We start from the raw sequence: 11,404 nt of genomic DNA, 5'->3' as shown, positions 1-11,404 counted from the left end.
AACTCCAAACCATTTGCTCCCAGGAGAGCCTCTTTCCTTCCTTCTCCAAGCAATCTCTAATGGGATGGAAAAGAGGGCACGGCCTCTGCTTCCCCCAGCCTCCTTCTTGGCTTGTCGGCACACCTCCCTCCGGCCCTCCCAGATCACATGACCTGGGAGACTCGAGGGGCTCTCATCGGGAAGAGACTGGGGCCCCAGCTCTAAACAGGCAGTGCTCTCTTGCTCCTGCATTGTTGCCAACAGCAGAAAAACAGGAAAAGGTCATCATTTTTGAGTTCCTTCGATTTGCTTTCAATTTCTTTACTCCCCCACTGAGGTCATCTTTGAAGACTAGCTCTGTTTACAGCGGGTACTGAATCTTAATTTATCATCACAGTTCTCCTTGAAGAAGACTTCAGAGTTCAGAGCGAACGGTGAGACGAATGTTTGCTTCGGTGATCTTCCATCATTTCATCCTTGGCAATGACCATAGAAGAGACAGGAGTCTGCTCATAAGTAATAAATAGTTGCGCAAAGGGAAAATGTAGTAAAAGAAAATGGATTTTAAGAACTCATTAGTGGTGTTATAGAGTAAATAATTGGAAAATCTTTGGATTAATGTTGATGCTCAAATCCTGAACAGGTTTAAGCTTTAGAACTCAATTCTTCTACTGGAAAGACAGAGCTAATGGAACCTGAGCTTTGAGGTGGCAGGGAGGAATATAATTTTTATTATATTCTGAAGGTTTCTTTGAAAGAAAAACTTGAAAGTTTAATTATAATCGCCCTTAAAAAGGCCATGGCTGTTTATATCCTCCCTCCCCACCACCGATGCATCCAAGGAATAGTCATTTTCATTATATTTTTGAAGACTTGTTTCAGTTTTTTTTTTAAGTTTATATTTGTTATCAAAATGAAAAATACATACTCAATTCAGGAAGACATACAGGAGAAAGTCAACATTACCTATAATCTCACCACCCAAAGGTAACCCCTAGTACTGTTTTGGTGTATTTTCTTCTGAATTCACATGCACACCACGAGCATTGTTGGGTTGGGCTACACCTGTCTAAGGGAGTGAACCTAATGAGTCCTGATTCTACCGCTTATGAAATGTGTAATGTTGGGCAATTTCTTAACCCTACGAAGCCAAGGTTTCCCTCACCATAAAATGGAAAAAAAGACGAACAATTCCTAACTCAAAAGGTGATGTGAAATTAAGTAAGGATATGCATGTAAAGGCTTATCACAGTGTCTGACACACAGCCAGCTGTCAACAAATGTGAGCCATTATTAGTTTGTAACTCTTGTCATTTCGAAAACGTATTAACTCAACAAGCCTTTCCGTCGCTTTGAAAAACTACCAGTACTCCTCCATTGCATCGCTATCTTAGTGGGGAGCGCATATGTTTGAGCTCTTCTACACACTCAGATTCCTGAACCTGCAATTAGAGTCATTGTTAATGTTAATGTTTATGCATATTGCAGTCTCGTGCCAGCACCCTACACGCACCAGCTCATTTATAGCTCACGATGCCACCGCAGGTAACTGTCATTATCCCCAGTACAGACAAGAGAATCCAGGTTGGCAAAGAAGAGCCGAGACCCAAACTCAGGCTTCCGTCTTCCCTTTGGGCTGCTCACCCTGACACAGCCCAGTCTCAAATCCCAGCACATCCTTCTGGAAGTCCTGGGATGAGTCTGCAAGCAGCTTCCTGGCCAGGGTCCCGTTGTTTCCTAAGAGAGTAACAACTTTCTGCTAGGCAAGGAAGGCACCCTGTCCCAGGCAGGAAAAAGCTCAAGGAGCTCAGTACCAGCAAACCAGTATTACAAGAAATGTCAAAGGGACAAGAAGAAGGAGAAAAGATAAAAAATATGAAAAATAGGATAGCAATAACTACATATCTATCAGCAATTACTTTAAAGGTAAATGGATTATGCGCTCCAATCAAAAGATATAGAATGGCTAAATAGATAAGAAAACAAGACCCTTACATATGTTGCATACAAAAAAACTCACTTGAGATTAAAAGACACACACAGACTGGGGGTAGGAGGGTAGAAAAAGATATTTCATGAAAATGGAGGGAAAAAAAAGCCAGGGTAGCAATACTTATACCAGACAAAATAGATTTTAAAACAAAGGCTGTAACAGGAGACAAAAAAGGACCCAGTAATTCTACTTCTGGGTATTTATTCAAAGATACCCAAAACTAATTCGAAAAGACATGTGCATCCCTGTGTTCATTGCAGTATTATTTACAATAGCCAGGATATGGAAGCAAGCTGAGTGTACATCAGTAAATGCATGGATAAAGAAGATGTAGAACATATATACAATGGAATATTACTCAGCCATCTGCAATAACGTGGATGGACCTATAGGGTATTATGATAAGTGAAGTAAGTCAGACAGAGAAAGAGAAATACCATATGATTTCACTTATATGTAGAATCTAAAACAGAAAATAAACAAATACAGCAAAACAAACAAAATCCAATACAGAGAATAAACTGATGGTCGCCAGATAGAAGGGAGGTTGGGGGATGGGCGAAAAAGGGGATGGGATTAAGAAGTACAAATTGGTACTTACAAAATAGTCATGGGGATGTAAAGTACAGCATAGGGAATATAGTCAATAATACTGTAATAACTGTATGGTGTCAAATGGGTACTAGATTTACCGGAGTGATCACTTCGTAGTTATATAAATGTCTAATCACTGTGTTGTACATCTGAAACTAAATAATCTTGTATGTCAACTGCAACTGAAAAATAAAAATTATTAAAAAGAAGTCAGGAAACTTGGGTCCCTAGAAGTTCCTATGTCCTTATCATTGCATTTTCTTTGCCTATGGAGTGAGTATAATTATTATATATCTTACCTTCCTCCTGGGGAATGAAGTGATAGTCAGATAAAAGTGACAATACTAATAATGTGATGGAAATTTTAAATAGTAATGACATTACCTCTCTACCACCATGGCTGTTTTTAATGATATTCTGTGTGATTCTGGTCATTCAACGTTTTTTGTTTGTTTGTTTGTTTGTTTGTCTGCTTGATACATTATCAACTCTTTCTTGATCTCACTAATGTCCTTCCTTACTTTCTAACCATCCCAGCCAGGGAGCATCCATGTCTTGTCAGATCTTGCCAGCTACCCTGGTTCCCTCTCTGAGTCTTACCCATAGTCTCTCACTTGTAATCCTAGCTACCCCTTGTAAAAACTGGAAGTAATGGCAGGGTTAGTTACCTTTCATGCCTGGTCCCCCCAGGCATGCATTTATAAATGGGTTAAACTTTCCACTTCTTGGGATGGTATTAGGTGTGTCCTTTGTATGGCACCATTTGTAAACAGCATGACTTTTGTAAACAACATGGTTAAGGTGGCCCCTGGGACTGGAGAAGAATTTAGTCTTTTCCTTTGTGAGAAAATTGTTTGGAGCTTTATCTGGTTCTTTGCTTTTCCCAACTAGGACTTTGTCTGGCTGATCAAGAGCAGTGGTGGTCCAGATTAGATCTAAGGTTGGGTTGCTTTTCTGGAAGGATTTCCTAGAGTTGGAGAACATAAGGCAATCGGGAAGAGGAATCTGATCCTTGAGGTCAATTTGGAAGAATTGGGGAATGACTTACTAGCCATTCTGTGTTTCCTTAATGTGGTTCACTGACTTGCAAAGAAATGTTTTGATATATCATTATAAGACAGAGCAAGTCAAGGTGAAGCACTCAACTGAATGGTAATTACTTGTGAAAAGAAGGGTCAAAGTGGTTGAACTTAATGATGCAGAGAGTGATCATGGGAAGAGAATTTATAAACCGAGTGAGAAAGGTTGAGCAGAGGTGAGGGACTTCAAGTGAGCTATAAAGATGATGATTAAAAACCTATCCTTGTAAGAAGACATCCATCAGAGTGAGAAACAGCACAAAGGGTATTTTTTCAAGAGTTCCAAGATTCAACAATCTGCATATGTTTTGTTTTCTGTATAATTATTTACCTGAATGTAGGTGAGTGTAGGTGTGATTTTTATGAAAACTGAGTAGGAAGTACAAACTTGGGTTGTCACATTTAGCAAATAAAAAACCCCATACAATATTTGAGACATACTTTAGAGGTATTCAGTTTTCAGCTAAAATTCTAATGTAACTGGGTCTCCTATATGTTATCTGGCAACCTACGCACAAACCTGTGGCAGGAAGGGCACTGGCTCTGATAGATGAGTCCCTGCAATACTCTCCAGCTTTTTTTAACTCTCCTTAGAGTCTATGAAGTTCTTTCTGGGGGACGTAGGGCTCACTATTGTAAAGCCAGCTGTCAGGGCTGAGGTGTGGGCCAGACCTTGAGATGGGCAGTGGCTGTGATGGATTAAATATTTCTAAGTTCCTCCTGGCCAAGTCTCAGTTCTTGGGGGTAAGTCAACATGAAGACCTCTGTGGGTCGGAACAAGTTCTTTTGGCTCAGGGAACAGGGCAGGGGTAAGACGCAACAAGAGCTCGCATACATGGTACAGATCAGAGAGAGACAAGGACGTGGATCTGTAACACTCTGGAATTATGTCCTTGAAGAGAAGCATGGAGAAAACATCAAATCATATGCAGTTGACAGGAATACATGTTAATGGAATCGAGGTCAAGCAGGTTCCCGTGAAGGCAAGTCTTTTGCTCCTGCCGTATGTAGAGTGGATATTAGCCAGCAGGCACAAAAATAGTCTCGCAGCTTGCTTTTCTAAGTTTGGTGACATCTCTACTGCCTGTTCTTAGAGGGGCTTCAACTGGCCCCTTTCCAGCAGGGTGTGCAGCAGTACTCTGGGAAGAAACCTGGCTTTATTGTCAGGCCCAGTTACAGAATCTTCCATGAACTGGAGGCCCCCCAAACTCTGCGAAGTCCCACGGCTGAAGCACCACTCAGAGGTGTTAGGGAACTGGCTCCCCTGCATTCTTGCAGCTCAGCAGGCAAGGACAGAAGTGCCTGTCAAAACCTTTCTAACCAACTTATCTTAAAAATCCCTCATTCCACAGATGAAAAAAAAATTTCGCGCCTCCATTTTGGTAACTACAGCACCTTCTGCTGCAGATTGAGATGGTGACATTTCGAATGTCTGCTGCAGCTGCCTCTCCCGCTGCAGAGTGCGGACTCTGATAAGTGCCCTTCAGACGTTGGCACACAGCCGCTAGAGTGTAGGTCACAGTTGTCATCACCCGATAGTCTATATCAAAATATTTTAAAGTAAATTTCAGACACTATGGAGAGTGCATAGGGACTCTCCAGGCAAGGAGACAGACATCAGCGAAGCTCAGGAGCGAATTCATAGGTAACCTTTTCCTAGTTGGTGTGAGTTAAGCCTATAAAATTGACCTTGAGGGACTTTGATGTCAGAAGTTCTTTCACATTAAGGTCCGTGGGAGTGGCTCGGCACCTTCCTTGGTACAATGGGAATAATAATATTGTCGTTAGTGTCAAGGTGGTAATGGGTGCTTTCCCAGTGCCTAAACCAATACCTGGGTCATATAGTAGGTGTTCAGTAAGGAGCTGTAGGAATGAATGCATTTGGAAGTCTCCTGGTTTATACTCATTTGTTCAACAAATGTTCCTGGGGCACCTGTGTGTGCCTGGGCACAATGCTAGACTCTGGGAATAAAATAGTAAACAAGGCCACGTAACCTTCCCCTGAGAGAGTTAGCAGACAAGTGAACGGGCAGTGAGGATGCTGCTGAAGCCAGGAGGGCCTCAGACATATTCCAGGGGAGGCTCAGGGTGGGATCCCTAGGGAAGGTGATGGATAAGCTGAGTCCAGAGAGGGTAGCAGGGATTAGCCAGGTGAAGGTGCTTACAGTGGGGCAGGGCGGGGGGCGGGGGAGATAATCTCGGCTTAGATGTATTCAGGTTCCCAAGGCAAGAAAGAATCTATCTTGTTCTCACAGTTCTACACAGGAAATTTAGTTCAAGATAACTCCCAGAGATGCTTAAAGATGATTGGAGATTACAGTTAAGTTTTAATTTTTCTCATATACGAGTACACAAAAATCTCTCATATATTCCGACTGTAAAAGATGGAAATGGAAGCAGATGTCGCCACCGAGTCTGGAGAATGGGAGATGGAAGGAGGTGTTCTCTCTCTCTGTCTCTCCCTCTCCCTCTCTCTCCCTACCTTTCTTTTGGTTTTCTGGTTTGTGTCAACATCCCTAATGCTATATCCAAGAATGTAGGCTTTTTCTGTATTGGGTTTCCACTTATTACAGCTGATCTCACTGAACCTGTTGAAAGCCTCAAGTAATAAGTGCAACCTTTTTGCTTCCTCTGAGGTTTTTTAATTTGCATTCTTGATGAGAGTTCATTTGACTGGGCTCCATGTTGTATGTGGTTGTTGCAGGGGTGAGTGGTGGGCATAGGATGAGAGATTGAAGAAATTCTTTCATGGTCTTCTGGCTCTTTTACTGTTTATTCTCTGGAGTGGGCATTAGATTCAGATGAAGGAACATTTGCAGGGTAATAGCGTGTCACTTAGGAAGAGTGACCAACAAGGAGGAGCTGGCCTTTAAATTCTTCACCTCTCCTGGGACTGACTTGGACATCACTTTCATTGGGCTCAGGCCACTAGTAGCAAATTGGGTTTGTTTTAGAATTTTTCATCGAGCATGGATTTTGAAGGTTCTGGTTCTAGGTTAATTAACTCCCACCCAAACCCCTGCCATGACTAGACCACACGCTCAAGTCAGCTGTTTACCAGCAAAATATCTTAGGACTCAGACGTTCACTTACCCATTTATTCATATGTTTACTTAACAAAGACTTACTGAATACCTACCATAAGCACAGTACTATAAAAAATAAGGAAAGGGAAGAGAATGGGAACTCTATGTTTAATAAATTTTTAATTTACATCAGGGTTGCTCAACCTCAGCACTGTTGCTACTGACTTTTTAAACTAGGTAATCTTTTGTTGCAGGGGCCTGTCCTGTGCTTTGTAGGGTGCACTGCTGACCTCTACCCACTAGATGCTAGCAGCACCCCTCCTCACAGTTGTGACTATCAAAAATATCTCCAGACCTTGTCAAATGTCCCTGGGAATCAAAATAGCTAATGGTTGAAAATAACTGGCTTACAATATCAGGCGTCATCCTAGACACGTCATATACATTTTCCCATTTAATTCCACCTCCCCAATAAGCTCTTAAGGAATATGGCTTGAATATGAGAGTAGGAAATGTTAAATGACTTACCCAGAGTCCTGAGGGTAATAGTTATGGGATTTGGACTTTAAATCTAAGTTTTAATTATTCTACCACATCCCCAGACAGCCATTCAGCACAGTGCTAACCCCAAAGGAATTTAAGATCCGGCTGGAGAGATGTGAAATGAGCCAAGTAAGTGACGTTTGTGTTCACCGAGAATATAGGTGATGTGAGCACTCAGAAGAGAGAGGCCACAGTGGGCCAGGGAGGTCAGCGAACGTGTCCTGCGGAGATCAGAATGTTCTTTGACTATTTCTAGGTAAACACTTTGACTGGGACGGTAATGTTGTGTTGAGGAGTGGCAGGAGGTAAAATGTGTACAGGTAGCTTTGGGTAGCATTTAAGAGCAAGTGCTGGTTCTAGATGGAATATGAGTTCCAGCTCCTCTACTTACCAGTGTATGACCATGAGCTAATTAGGTAATCTTTTGGTCCAGTTTTGTTGCCTGTAAAATAGGTTGGTAATTTTAGTATACATTCTTAAGATTGTAATCAGGATATAATGAGTTAATATGTAAAGGGCTTAGAACAAGACCCAGCATCCAGTTAGTGCTGGATAAATGCTTGCTATGTAGTACTTGATTCTGTCGGACTTCAAATAGAGTTTAGAATCTATACTGTAAGGAATGGAAGCTTTTGAATCAAGGCCTGCAAAGATGGTCCACAGGTACTGCAATTCCCCTTCCTTTGTTCACAGCAAGATCACGAATTGGTATATTTGGGTCCAAAACCAGTCTCTGGTCCCATGAACTGTTCCCAGAGTACCAGTATCACATGATTCAACCCCTCTGTGGGAGCTTTGGGATTGAAGCTTCAAAGACATCTTTCCAACAGGGAAAAAGAGGCAGCCTGGCATCTGTTCAGACATTCACTCATCCATCCATTCAATCAGAGTTTACCGAATGCCTTTTTTTTTATTCTGGGCATGTTTTTATTAACTACATCTGGAACACCAATAAGTCACCAGTCTGCCCATGTGTCGGCTGAAAGGTTATTGGCTAGAATTATCACTGTTTAGTTTTAAGACAATTCAAAGTTATTTCTGTGGCTTAGGTTAAGAGACTGAGGTTTCTTCCTGTGCTTCGCTTAGTGCCGCTTTGTATTTATGGAGATCGGCTAGGCCCTGGATGTGGTTGGGGTTCTTCTCCTGGGAATTTCCTCTTTCTTCCTCTCTCCAGCTTTTTATAGCCCCATAAGGTTTAGATCTGTTAACAAACACTTGGATAATGATGCCCCTCTCTGTTTATAGACTCAAGATAAATTGTCCTAATGGGAAAATATCTGTCCTTGGGGGTAATTTGCATCAAGGCTTTTAATTTTTTGTTTGTGTGTGGTTCGTTTGCCTTTCTAAAAATCATTTTGATGTCTGTTGTTGAATCATCTTTTGTTGATACACAACAGCACTCAATAAACCCTTTACAAATCTTTTCTTGATCTGAGAGTAGTTGACATTGGGGAAATATGTGACCCATCCATATACTTTCTCATGGATGCTGTATTAAAGGAAATAGTTGGATTTTAAGACTCTTAGGGAACATCTGATAAAAGGCCCATAGAAATGACCCACCATAGCCTTGACCACCAGCATGCTGGGAAAACTCAATTCAGCTCAGTTTGTCTCAAAGCACCACAGTCATAATGCATTCAACAGTCATGGAAGACCTGTGTGCAAGGTTAGGGGATAGGTGAATGGCCAAGTGTTTCTAATTAATAAAATACAGGTGAACCTTGATTGGATTCCTCACCTTTGTGGGAGAGAGCAATGCATGCTTATAGTCAGAAGGCAAAGTCAGTCTTTCTGCTGTGCTAGGAAAACTATTGCATTCCCTGGGCAAGGTAAACCTATGAAAGGCATGATGTTTTAATCTTTTTTGCGCCAACAAACAAGTGCTTCTTTTTGCAATGTTTCTTCCCACCCAAGAGCTAAAAATACTTAATGATGGGAGGCAGTGGTATCATAGTTAAGCACACCCTTTTGAGTCAGACCAAATGGGTTTGAATTGGGACTCCAACATTTCCTAGCTGTATTACTTAACCTCATTGTGACTCAGTTTCTTAGCGTTAGAATAAAGCTGATCGTTTTTCCTAATTCATAGGACTACTGCAAAAAAAAAAAAAAAGGAGAAATAATCTACATAAAGTAGTTAGCACAGTGCCCAACATAATCACAGTAAGAGCTTAATAATTCATAACTATGATTATCATCATCAATTAATATTTGTGTGCCCATTAAACAAAAAGCAATGCTGCCTATACATAGAAACTACATAGAGGAGTGAATCTATAAAATATACTTATCATCTCTTCAATGTCTGAAGTTGGACATATTCTTAGAGATACCCATCTGAACAAACAAAGGTCCAATGAGATGTAGGCATATATTTGTGGGCAGCCTGACATTCTCATGGCACCTTGTTTGTGAATTAGGGAACGTGGACCCTCAGGATCTTTGCTCCCACATTCAATGGAGACATGAGGAACACTATAGCCCTAGAAAGGAGTGAAGGGTATTCTCTAACCTGGCTTCTGCCTAAACGTGCAAGACTGTCACTTAGGATGGAGTCAGATGGGTGAAGATCTCACTCACAGTGGTGTCAACGTCAAATCAGTTATTACATCAAGCAAGTCTTCTTTATGTCTGACCTAAAGTTTCATCTTGCTTTTGAGCCTCTTACCTTTTCTGTCTTCCGTAGAGATGAAGAACAGCTGGTCGGCATCCTCTATAATAACCCCTCGTGTAGGAGACTGTTACGTTTGCCTTTAGACACATTTTCACTCCAGACTAAACAACGCCAAACCCTTTAACCTTCCCTCCTAGGTTTTATTTTCTGTCTCTTTAATCATTTAGGGTCTCCTCTGGAACCTTTCCAGTGTCTCCATATCTTCCGTAAAATAAGGGGCCTCAGACTGGACATACCACCCTAATAAGGGTCTGTCTGCTGCCAAGTCCTTTATTATGGGAAAGAGAGAAACGAGGAGAGGCACTGCGCTTTCATTGCAAACTCCACCCATGTGAATTCACCCCAGTATCATGTAACCTACTTCTTATCAGTACAACGTGCGACTTCATATTAACTGCACGGTCTGCTGTGATCCTCATGTCTCTGTTCGTTTTTCTCAGATCTAGATATTAATCCTATTTGTGCCTGTCATTTTGATCATCACCCCTCGGGGTCCTGCTTTTGTAATCAATCAGCCGTCATGCTGCACTCTAAACTGTTTTTAATGAACCATTTCCTTCATGTGTTGAATCCACTTTGGGTTCTCCTAACATATCAACAGTTCCCACTCAAGTCAATATTATCCGTAGACTCTGGGTACGCAAACAGCGATTTTAAGTATTATTTAAACCAGACCCACTATAAAATTGGAGGCCACATTTTAAGCACCCCTTTGTTTACCGAGCCATCGATCTTTTTTCCAGTCAGCAGTGAAACCGGGTGAGGAAAAAGACCGACCAGATTATATCTTTCTGGCCCGCTGATGAGAATGTCATATGCATTCAAAGCTTTCCTGAAATTAAGAGCTTATACAGATGTGGTTAAGTTTTAATTCCCAGCACATACACACCCTAAACTAAGCTTAGGCAACAAAGTTAGTGGGAGAAGGGGTAATATTTATTTGCATTATACTTAAAATCATAGATGTACTTTAAACGGTACTAGTTTGTGCATCGTAAATAACGAACCAGACTGAAGGAGTAGAGAAAGTTAGAAATAAAGTATTAAGAAACTGTTGGCAGAGAAAGCAATGAGAAAAGAAGAAAAGGAGCACTTCTGAAATTATTAGAAAATTATCCAATTCGAACTTACTCTCATAAAACTTATCAGATGCCCAGATGCCTCATAAAAGTATGTTAATGACTCCACCAGGATTACCATCTCATGGCAGAAGAGAGGGAAAAAGGAAGCTGGGAAGAGCTAACATTCACTGAGACCTGGACAAAATTTGTAAGGCAGACGGTTTCTGTTGGAGAGTTCTGATATACTTGGCTTTTTCTGAAATCATCAGCCTAACTTGCTTTGCCCAGGAATTGCAATATTTTGAAGACTGGCTTGCAAAGCTTGTTCTCACTGGGCACATGTCGTGTTCTCCTAGACCCCACACGTCAGTGCTGGTCGCAGTACCCACGCCTCCTTGAGATACACTTTATCCTGGGGTTCTGTTTCCTTCCAGTACTTCTAAGGGGAATGT

The sequence above is a fragment of the Pteropus alecto genome, unplaced genomic scaffold, assembly GCF_000325575.1.
Source record: "Pteropus alecto unplaced genomic scaffold, ASM32557v1 scaffold152, whole genome shotgun sequence".
Classification (NCBI taxonomy): domain Eukaryota; kingdom Metazoa; phylum Chordata; class Mammalia; order Chiroptera; family Pteropodidae; genus Pteropus; species Pteropus alecto.
This window is presented reverse-complemented; position numbering follows the sequence as displayed.